Raw genomic sequence first — 11,575 nt, 5'->3', positions numbered from 1 at the left:
TTTTTTTTTTTTTTTTTTTTTTTTTTTAGACAAGTCACACCAACACACAAGTCAGCAATTCTTCTACTTGCTGGGGTTTATCTCAACTGGATCTTTGATGCTTCCTTGGGATTCTTCTATACATGCCCTTTGCCTGTTTTCATGTTCCCCATTCTCACACCTGGTGGAGAGGGGTCTTTTCGCCAAATAACACACTGTAGTTATTACTACGAGAGGCGATCGACATTAGGAAGATAGAAGCTGCATTCTCTTGGGAGGACCCTGGCCGAGACCCCACACTGCTCCCATAGAATAAACATGGACTCTCCAGGCTCAGCACAGGGACAGAGCTATCTGCAGTTGCCTCAGGGAAGGGAGGAGGGAGCTGGAAGCCTGAGCGCAGTGCAGAGAACCAGATAGGATGGGAAGAGGAGGCCAAGCGAGGAGAAGACTCTGGCTCCCATTCCAGTGGGTCTGGGGGCAGCGCGGGGTCATCTGCTGGGTGGTTGTGGCTGAGAAATAGATCATTCCCGCCATTGGACCAGTTGACTTGCGATCAAGGTGGGTAAGACTGGGCCCCTGTGATAGCAGGCCAGTGTTATGGGTGAGGAAAAAAGGCCCCGCATTCCTTCCTAACCCAACCTCTCCTCACAGAGGCTTTCATATGCCTGTTCCTAGGTTGCATCTACTTCAGGGAGAATCTGGCCACCTTCAGATGGGGCCCCTCCTCTTCCTTCATTGCAGATGCAGTAGTTCACCGTCATCTGTTCTCATCTCTTTAGTTCAGCAACAGCAAAAAAAAAAAAAAATAATAATAATGGTTCCTTACTCTTCTTTCAGATTAATTATTTTAGTTGTATGATGGATCTCATTGTTCCTAGGCATCTTGATCCATTAATTATCCTGTTTCTCTTTCTTTCTTTTTTTTGGGGGGGGCGGGGTACCAGGTATCAAACTCAGGTCCTTGCACTTGCGAGGCAGTCACCAGAACCACTGAGCTAAATCCCTGGCCCGCTCTCTCCTGTTTTTCATTTTGGTCTTTCTCATATTTTGTAGCATTTAAGCACGCCCAGATTTCTTTTATATTAAAATATTCCTGTCTGAGGCAGGAGGATAGCTGTGAGTTTGAGACCAGCCTGGGCTACATAGTGAGTTCCAGGTCAGTCTCAACTACATAGTGAGACCCTGTCTCAAAAAACATAAAAAAAAAAAAAAAAAAAATTTCTCAACTGCACAGATTCCTTTAGCTATTACTTTTAGCTTTCTCTCTCACTCTCTAGTTCCAAGCTTTTTGAAGAAGGCCAACTTGCCCTGCTGTAATGTGCTCACCTTATTAATTCTCTCACTGGTATTGTCTGGTCTCTGTCCCCACTATGTCCCTGAAACCCCTGTCTCAATGCAGTCACCAATGACGAGTCAGTAGCTACACTGCATTATATTTCTTATCATAACTGATTTCTAGAAGAGCTTCCTTCTTTTTGTGCATTTCCCGCCAGAGATCCGGAAACCATCCCTAAGTCTCTCTAACACTTGCTATTCCAGAAATTTGCTGATCACTGCCTTTGCATGCTGGCCTCTGTTATCATCTCCAACAGTGCTCTGTTATCCTTTCCAACCTCAGAATTTGGGAGAGAGGAAATGAATCTCCTGTTTCCAGAAATGAATCTCGATCTCCTTCATCTAATCAGGACTCCCCATCTTTCTGGATGCAGTGTTGGTTCAGGGATGAGCCAGGACCCCAAGTCAGGCCAGTCAAGGTCACTGAGAACCAGTTCTAAAACCATGGTTGACCCATGACAGACGCGAACCTACTTGTTACCCCATGGGGTACACAGCATCAGGAGTGGCTGGTAGCTGCCTTGGTCTTTATTTATTTATTTATTTATTTATTGTACTGGGAATCAAACTTGGGACCTTGCACTTGTGAGGCAGGCAGTGGAATCATAGTAGCTGTCTTGGGAACAGCTACTATGAAATGGAGAAGGGCAAATAATAAGTCCTAGGTCATAGGTATCTAGGTCCATGAACGCTTTTGTTTGCAAACAATTTGGCTCACAAACAGTAGCATTTGGCACAATTTTGTTTCTGTTTGCAAACTCTGCATCAAGTGACAAACCAGACCACAGTCATTTCTCCCACACAAACCATCTCTGCTAAAATTGTGGAACAAATTAAGTTTGTGAAGTAAGGCACCACAGTACTGAGAACTGGATAAAAACTTTTCTGAAGCTTCATACCTATTTCAGTTGTTTTAGCTAGTAAATATTTTTGTTTTCTTCTGTTTCAGTCATTCCAGATCACAATTTTCATCAGAAAGAGTTCTAATTGACCTAAGCACCTTCATCAAAATAATTGCCTGTGGTTTTCATTCATGAACAAGGTTCAGGAACTCGGACTCAGAGGGTAAGACGCGAAATCACCAAGCAGACTCTGGGGAGGTTTCTGGAACTATTCCACTTTTAATAAGTTCATCCAGCAATTATAAAGTTTTGAAAGAGGGAGTGGCAAAGGGGGATAATATATTTGGCTTAACAGGATTTGTTATTGGAGTGCCCTTGGACAGGCGATGGAGGCATCCTACTGGGGGGATGGGCGAGGCCGAAGATAGACATAGACAAGGCTCAACGCACAAGTTAGGCCTCTACTAGTGTGCTAGGAGACATATGAGCAGTGCACTTGTCCCAGCCAGACTTGTACCTCGCTGACAATTTCCCCAATATTGTCCATAGCATTTAGTAAGTCTGCTTACACTTTTTAATGAGAATTTGTTTATGAATTTGTTCAACTCGAGCTGAACAGTGAGGGAAGTTATTGAATTTGCCAACAGCTCTATGCATAGTAAGGAAGCATCATAGCTGATTGACTCAGCAGCCCAGTGACATCACCAGATTCAGGAGCTTTTCCTTTCTATCTGCTGTGACATCGTCATTGTTGGCTTAATCATTCACGCTGGTGACAGGATGGGTGCAGCAATGACTCATCCAGGGAAGAAAGCAGTCTTTCTATGGCTTTCTCTTATCACCCAGGAAACCTGTCCCTGAAGGCTCAGATCTCCTTGGCCATAATTGGGTCCCAAGTCAGCTCAGGAAGGAGATCCCTGGCTGTGGGCTTCTCTTCTGGAACATGGGTCTGTGGAAGGGAGTGGTTTGGGAGAAAAAAGAGAGAACTGGGAAAGAGGGAAGCCATTGGGGCCCACTACTGTCACTCACAGGGATTTCCTTAATCCAGTCAGTAATAGTTTTCCATGTGCAGGTTGTGCATATAAGATATTTTGATACACTTGGCATTTTATGGTTTTTGATGCCATTTTGACCTGCCTCCTGCTGATTCGATCTCTCTGGCCCCATCCTTTGCCATTCATCTCCTCACAGTGGGCCCTCTGGCTCTGGGTCTTCTTGTCATGCTACCCATTCACTGCACATCCAGGGCCTCTCAAGAGTGCTGCTGTCTTCTTTGGTCCAGGAGACCTTCCATGTCCTCAACTTGCAGGACTCCTTCTACTCATTGCCTTCTTATTGCCGCTGAGAATCCTCCCTGACTCCAAGGCTTGGCTGGGGCCACTCTTCCCGACACACCTGCGCCTGTCCTGGAAGTGTTCGTCACATCTCATTGGGTAACCTCTTTCCTTCTTGGTTTTCAGGACTAGAGTTAACCTTGAGTTCAGTGACCCAGCTTGGTCTTTGATGTATTACCCAGTGACTGGGGCAGCACAGACACTCAATATTTTAAAAAATAAATTTCTAAATGACATCACTTTCTAAAATCTGAGAATGCCCAAAGGGTCTGGAGGTACTAGTTGTTGACCTTTTTGGTCTCTCTTCATTTTTTTTTTTTTTTTTTTTTGGTATCGGGGGTTGAACGCGCTTCTTTGTGCTTGCAAGGCAGGCCACCAAACCTCTGAGCTAAATCCCCAGCCCCTTCATTTTTTTCTGTTTGAAGCTAGTACTTGATCAAGCATTAACTTTATGTCGGGCACAGATCAGAATATTCCTTCAGCCCTTCACACTAACATGTTATTCTTCTTTTCAATGACAACTCAAAGAATTTTCTTTTATAGTTTCTTTCTTCACAGTTTAAGCTCTTGAAAATTATTGGCTTCTAAACTTCTATCAGCTCAAAGTAATTCAAAGTTATTGATGTCATGAAGTATTTCTAAATAAATTTTATTTAGATGAATAGTTTATTTAGCATTGAAGGCACCCCCACTTCTTCTGGCACACTTTCCTGTGAGCCTCAGCTAAGTTAGATACCCACACATCCCCTCCACACACAAGGTGTAGGGCTTCCCAATTCTGTCACATTCTTTTGTTACCTCCTTCAGCCCCAGTGTGAGGAAGCACTCATCTGTTTGCTTTTCCTAGAGTTTCATGTGGATGGAATCCTACAGTATATGTCATCTGGTCCAGTGTCTGTGTGAATATTCTATCCATTTTTCACTGTGGTGTTTGCCTTCTTATTGAGTTGTAAGGTTCACTTCTGTGTCTGAATGAATCAATGCCAGGCACACATATTGTGAATATTTTTTCCCAGTCTGTCACTTGCCTTTTCATTTTCTTAACAGAGTCACTGGAAGAGCAGAAGTTTTACAGTCTTATGAAGTTCAATGCCTCAAAGTTTTCTTTTATGGTTTATGTGTTTGCATTCCCAATTGTAAATATTTTCTCCTGTGTTTTCTTCTAGAAGTCATATAGTTTTTAGTTTTTACAGTTGGGACAATGATCCATTTTGAAATTTTTTGTGTGTGAGTTGAGATAAATGTGAAGGTTTATGAAGATTGCCTTTTCTGCATTGAATTACCTTGACACCTTTCATTACAGTCAGCTGACCATGCCCAAGGGGTCTATTTCTGGACTCTATTATGTTTTATGGATTTACATATCTTTCCTTATACCAGTACTACACCTTCTTGATTATTGTAGCTTTATTTTATTTAGGACTGAAAACGAGATAGTACCAACTCTAAAATTGTTTTAAAGGCATCTTTTATCTATATTACAATTTCTGTAAGCAAGGCTGCTGACATTTTTTTTTCAGCTTTAATTGAGTTTATTGGTACATTTTAGGGATACAGTACAGTTACATTCATTGTTGGGATCTTGTACCTCTACATGACAAGTCTTGATTCTCGTGTTTTCCCCTTACCCCTGCCCTCCCTTCACCCCCTCCTCCCCTCCCCATCTACAAACACTTTATTTCCATCTTTTCATTAAGGCTGCTGACATTTTGATTGCGGTTATGTTGAACTGTTAGATCAGTTTGGGAAGAATCAATGTCATAACAATATTGAATCTTGCAGTCCATAATCGTGGTATACCTTCCCATTTATTGAAGTGTTCTTTCATTTCTCTTAGCAGCATTCTATAGTCTTCTATGTACGGGTCTTACATCTAACATATTTTGTTGCAACATAAATATTTTATGGTTTTGATGCAATCAAAAATGACAGAGATACAACTGATTTTTATACATTCATCCCCTACTTTTGGCTTTGTTAAAGTCACTTAATATTTATGGTTGCTTTTTTGTAAGTTCCTTAGGATTTATCACATACACAATTGTGCCACCGATGAATAAAGACAGTTTTACTTCTTTTCAAATGTGTATGCCTTTTATTGCTTTATTGAACTGGCTAGCGCCTCGGAAGCAATGTTGACTAGAAGCAACAAGGCTGCATACACCTTCCTTTTTCTTGATCCTGGAAGAGAAATGTCCAGGCTTGTGATCATCTGCATGATACTCGCTGTGGTTTGTTTCTGTACATGTCATCTCTCAGGTTGAGAAAGTTCCTTCTCTTCCTAGGGTGCCAAAGGTTTGTTTGTTTTGATATTAAGCATGCATTGAATTTTGTCAAATAGCTTTCCTTTCTCTATTGAGAAGGTCCTATGAGCCTCTCAGTAGAATGAACTGCACCACTTAATTACAGACTTTGGCTTCAAAAAGTCTTACCCTACATATGTACAGTTTAGGATTCAGCAACTGACTCAAAGGAGGAGCCTTGTAGGTGTCTGGTGCCTTTTCTCTGTGCAGCTCCTTTCTCTGCAGTGCTTTGTCTCAAGACTTTCAGTCTCTTCACCTCCCAGACTCAGTGTGATTACCAGATTCTGCCTGGGTTCCATCTCTGCATAACTTCTGGAAAGTACTTCTAGGTAGAGAGCCAGGGTGATCCCAGGATTTACCTCATTCATTTTCCCTTTCTAAAAGATCATCATTCTGCCCCATTTGCTCCCCAATGCTGCTATGTATATAATACACATTATGGTAACAAAACAAAAGGGATTATCCCGATCTGCTTGAATTTTGAAGTTGCCTGTAAACATCCATGATGGTAAGGCATCATATGTAAGGCAACATATGGTAAGGTAACATATGTTCTTTTCTCCAATTTCTGAATATTTAGGGATTGTTTTTGTCTCTGTGAGTGTTAACTAAAGATGTACCTAATGTACTAATTCTTGACCTTTTTAGCCGTTCTTTATTTTCTTCTTTATTGAAGCTGGTATTTCATTGGGTGTTAACTCTGTGTTGGGCACAGATCAGAATTTGACTTGTATTACACTCTTACCATGGATTGGTATTACATTTACACAGGCAAAATTTTATCTCCTCCTTGATGAACATGGGGATGCGATTATTAACTGGTGACATGACTTACCCAAGATCGGTGACAGAATCAAAATTCACCTCTGATCTGAGAATCTGGCTTTCAACTGTCCCAGGGCAATCTCCTTCTGAATTTGTGATAAAATTACTCATGGATTTGTCCTCAGAAATGAGGTCACAGACTTGTACAAACAAAAATGCATGTTCAATTTCAGGGCCCCAGAATCTTCCCACTCCAAGGCCTGCTCACAACGGCAGCAAGGGGACCCCACTCTATGTAAGCAGCCAACGTCACTCACTGTCATCTAATGTCATGGAATTGAACTCTCCGTCTTAATTCCTAGTGGTTCTGAGATACTTTTCATGATTACAGTCAACCTTGCAAGACCACCACTGCCTCCTGTGGTGCCTTACAGAGGTGAATCAGCATGTGTGTGTCCTGCCTGGTGACGCCATGTCCAGGGATAACACTGAGGAAACCGATTCCAAGAATAATGGTATGTTTCAAATTACTTATCTGGTTCCATAAAAGGTCACCACCAGGACTAACTCCATCACAATTTGAATCTAAGCCTGGAAGTGACCCGATACTGCTGGGCAGGCCCCCTAGTCCACTGGCTTTCCCATTTCCCAGGTGGGTATTTGCAGTTCCAGCTCATTTCTGAGATCTCTTTCCCTGTCTTTTCTTTTAGCTGATGACATTGCTTCCTCTTTTCCTGAGAAAATTCTCTGATGGAAATAAATAATGTCTACAAGCTCCCAGCGACATCTGTCCACCTACTGTATCTATTTGGTAATTGTTTCCTCTCCCTTTCTGTAGAATAACTGTCCCTTTCCAAGGTCAGTCCTTTCTTGTGGATCTTATATTTCTTTCTCTCTTTCTTTCTTTCCTTTTTCTTGCTTCTTCAAGAACATTGCTCTCATTTTTCCCTCTTTTTACTACATCAACAATTTTCCCTTTTCTACTGAATCTTTTCCATTAGCATATAAACATAGCTTTCACCTTTAAAAAACATATTCTTACTCTCATCTGTCTTTAATCTACTCCACTGTTCTGCTCCCCTTGACACCAAGTCTTAAATTGTTTTTAACCACTAACATCAGTTCTCCCTCAGTCTCTTTTCCACTCTTGTTATGGTTTATATCTAGATTTTCCCCAAAGCCTCCCATACTCAGAGTTGCAGCAGAGCAGAGCAGCTCAGTGCTATAGGCAACTGTGACAGCTCAGTGTCACAGCTCAGAAGCATGGCTGAGCTTTACAGCTCAATGTGATGGCTCTGGAACACAGCTCTTACAATTTGAAAGCTGGAGAATCTGGTGGTCAGTTGAAGAGACGAGGGGGAAAAAAAAAAGACAACAGCAAGCCCCCAGTGTGCTCAGAAGAGTCTGAGTGCTCTTCTAGAAACAAGTGATTCCTTATATAGGGATCTATATGGTAGTCAAGCATGCTCACTGAGGCAGGGGCGGAGCTACAGAACATTCCTGAAGCAGAGGGTTGAGGTTACAGAACATTCCTGAGAGAGGGCAGAGCTTAACAGAACCTTCTTGTGAGGGGGTGGAGTTTAACAGAACATTTGGGCGCAAACTGAGGAGTTACAGAACATTCCTGAAGTAAAGGGGTGGAGTTACAGAATATTCCTGAGAGGGGGTGGAACTTAACAGTACCTTCCTGAAAGCTCACACAGTTCAAAGAGCCACAAACCATCTTGATATAATGGACAGGAGCCCAGCAGCACAAACTTACATTCCACAACAAAATATTCTGTGGGGAAAAAAAATGGAGGCAAGACAAGGGCCTGTCTTATTGTACAGCCTTCCTTCTCTGTCAGTAGGGGGCCTTGTGGGAGGTGACTGGATCCTGGGCACATGATAACTCATCGCTGGATTAGTCCACTGATGAGTTTACATCTATAGCTAAGTGCGATTTTGGGAGGTGAAGCTGGGTTGGGGAAATGGGTCACTGCGGTGAGGCCTGCAAGGGTTCATCTCCCTCCCTCCTCCCTTCATCTCTCTCTGCTTCCTGTCTGCCATACTAGAAGCTGTTTCTCCTCTGTGATGCCCCTTTGCTGTGTTGCCCAGTCTAGGAGCCAGCCCATTACGGAGTGAAACCTCCACACACTGTGTCAAAAGAAACCTCTTCCTTCAACTTGTGCGTGTCAGGTATTTTGTCCTAGCAATGTGAAGAAAACTAAGACAACTCCTTTTTTTCTAAATCTGACAGTCAATTTAAAATTTCTCCTTCTTTGCATCCTGTTAGCAGTGCTCACCCCAGCTGATCTACCCGTTTTGCACTATAGCCCCTGCGTTCTCCCGATTTTCTTACCTTGCCAGCTGCTCCCTCTTGGTTCCTTTGCAGGCTCTTCCTTCTCTTTCTGGCCTCCCATCATGAAGCACAAGCTCTGAGTATTTCCTCTTCTCCTTCTACCTTGGTGTTCAAGTGCTCTCCTCCAGTCTTAGTCACCTTCTTTGTCACTGAAACACAATACCCCACACCTGCAACTTAAAGGAGGACAGGCTTATTTTGGCGATTTCAGTGCAGAAATGGCCTGGCAGAAGGGTCAGGGTGAAGGAAAGCTGCTCATTGCCTGGCAGCCAGCGAGCAAAGTGAGAAAGCAGGTGCCCCCCCACCAGCTTCGGTCTCCAGCCAGACCCCCTCCCAACAGAAAGTTAGCGATGGCGGCCCATTATCCAATGGCCTTCTGCACTCAGGGGAATCTGGGGCACGCCTTAGATCTGACCACAACATCCACCCTAATGGCTGTCCAGGTGATTTGGGTGGTGCCTGGAGATATTTTTGGTTGGCACAGCTGGGCACTGGTGCTACTGGTGTCTCTGGAACAGAGACCAGGATGCTCTGAAGCATTCTTCAGTGTACAGGACAGCCCTCCACAGCACAGCAGTAACTTGTTCAAATGCTAGCAGGGCTGAGGATGGGAACCTTGGCCTACCTAACCTCTTCTCTGCGCTTTCAATGTACACATACAAAACCCTTATTTGTATTGATTTCAAACCTCAATCTTAACACCCCACACTGGAGGTTTGATCCCCTGGTTTTAGCTCAACTTCTTTAGAAAACAGAATCTGAGACAGGGCTTACGTACTAATTGATGGCTTTGTACCAGGTGTGAACTAAGGTAGTGAGCATAAGGGAACAGGGAAATGAGACAGGAAACAATAGGGCCAGCTTGAAGATTGAAGGTGACAAGTTACAAGCTGGTGGTCCCTGCTTTCTGAGCAGAGCCATGACCTGTCATGACAGCAAGTGGTTTGCTTGCCACGAGGAGAGTAAGGGTGGGAAAGGAGATCTCTGGGAGCTCATCCTGGCTTGTTCCCTCCCTGGGGAGCCTCCTATGAACTACTGCACCCAGAGCTGTAAGGCTCACTGCAGTCTGGAGGAACCCAGATCCTAGGGGCGAGCACAGCTGCCCTTGGAGTTGGCTCTTCCAGGAGCACCTGCCCCGGAGAGACTGCAGCCCATCGTGGTGGACGTGCACAGGGCCCGGACTTTGTGTAGCTCCCAGGCAGGTGGGAGGAAGTGTCCAAGAACTCCTCCAGGGCATGGCAGCAGCCATGTGGTGATGAAGGCCATGCCCAAGAGAGCCTGATGAAGGTTCCTCTCCCCTCGCAGACCCAGCCTTTCCATCTGGAGCCTCATTTCAAACACTACTCCGCAGGCTCCCACCCAGAACTCACTGCCTAAGCCACTTGGTAACTTCAAATGTGCGCACAGCCACAGCCGTCTCCAAAATCCAAATTATGTTCAATTACACTGATGCAAGTCCTTCAGTATCTTCCCACTGTACTCAAAATGAATTGAAATTTTCTTCCTGCTGGCTAAGAGGATGTGCCTCACCTGGCCTCTGCTTACCTTCCTGTCCACTTCTATATTTCCTCGGTGACATATTTCTACCCATACTGATCTGTCATTCCTCAGTATACTGAATTGGCTCTTGCTCTGGGACCTTTGTGTTTGTGTCTGATCTTCCTATTCGTGACTGTTACTCTCCTTGGGGTATTTTGTTCAAATGATACCTCCGTAGAGAGGCAAATCTGTGTGTCATTCTTTAGCCCTTCTTACTTTTCTTTACCTGATATTCTAATAGGTGGCTTGTTTAATGTCTCTATCTCCATCAGAATGTGAGCTCCCCAGGGCTCCAGACTTCCTCCTGTATCTGTTATTCCCAAGTCTCAGGTGCTAAAACTGTCTGGGCTCCTACGGGGGAGGGCAAGTATGTACTGAGTGAATTAATATCCTCAGACCCTCACCAGTGGAGCTTCTCCCTCCGGAATGCTGAGCTAATCCAACAACTCTCTTCCAATTTCTTGGAGGGGCAGCCGGGAACTAGTGTCCGGCCCCACAAGACCGCTGAATTGAGGGTCCTGGGACTATGTAGTCTGAATCTCTTTTGGCAAAGCGATCTCCAAGGGCGGAATAGGAGCGCTCTGGGAAGCTGGGAGGCAAGGGCCCCGCAGGGAGGGAGCAGGCTTATGGAAGAGGGGTGCAGCAGCACCGGAGAAACAGGAGGGCCTGGAAGCCCCGTTTATTAGGTGCGGAGTGTTCAGTCCCAGCCCACTCTAAACCCCAGCAGGACAGGAACGAATTCCAGGGATTTGAGAGTAGCCCTGGGACGAGCTTTACATTCATTTCTTCTTGGGGATTTCCTTTGTGCAATAAGGCAGTAGTACAGAAGTAGTTACTGGGTGGAAGGGCACGAACGTGTAGGTGGGAGGTGGGAAAAGGGCAGTGTCATTTGGAAAGGAGGAGATCACACAGGAGAACTCATTGTTCGTAAAAGAAAGGCCGGGTATTAATCCGGAGGAGAGAGAACAAGCACTTTTACGTTCTGAAAGCAATGCTGGGGTCTGACTCTGGAGGAGGAACTTAACTGGTTCCACCCCGGGACGACTGCACCGCCCGGGCCAACCCGCAAGCCCGTGCCTACCCAAAGCCTCCGCCGAGCCGCGATCCCCGCGTGGACCAGAGCGGAGGGATGGG

The 11,575-nt window shown here is 44.6% G+C and overlaps 1 long non-coding RNA gene across 1 annotated transcript; it reads left to right on the top strand.

Annotated features, from left to right (window-relative positions):
- Window positions 1-2,095: 2,095 nt before the first annotated feature.
- Window positions 2,096-6,861, top strand: LOC117286837. Its single transcript, XR_004517936.1, has 3 exons — window positions 2,096-2,163; window positions 2,267-2,382; window positions 6,795-6,861. It is a non-coding gene; the product is annotated as an uncharacterized LOC117286837 (long non-coding RNA).
- Window positions 6,862-11,575: the final 4,714 nt, after the last annotated feature.

This window comes from Fukomys damarensis, unplaced genomic scaffold (assembly GCF_012274545.1).
Source record: "Fukomys damarensis isolate Sample0158 unplaced genomic scaffold, DMR_v1.0_HiC HiC_scaffold_19, whole genome shotgun sequence".
In the NCBI taxonomy this organism is placed as follows: Eukaryota; Metazoa; Chordata; class Mammalia; order Rodentia; family Bathyergidae; genus Fukomys; species Fukomys damarensis.
This window is presented reverse-complemented; position numbering and strand designations above follow the sequence as displayed.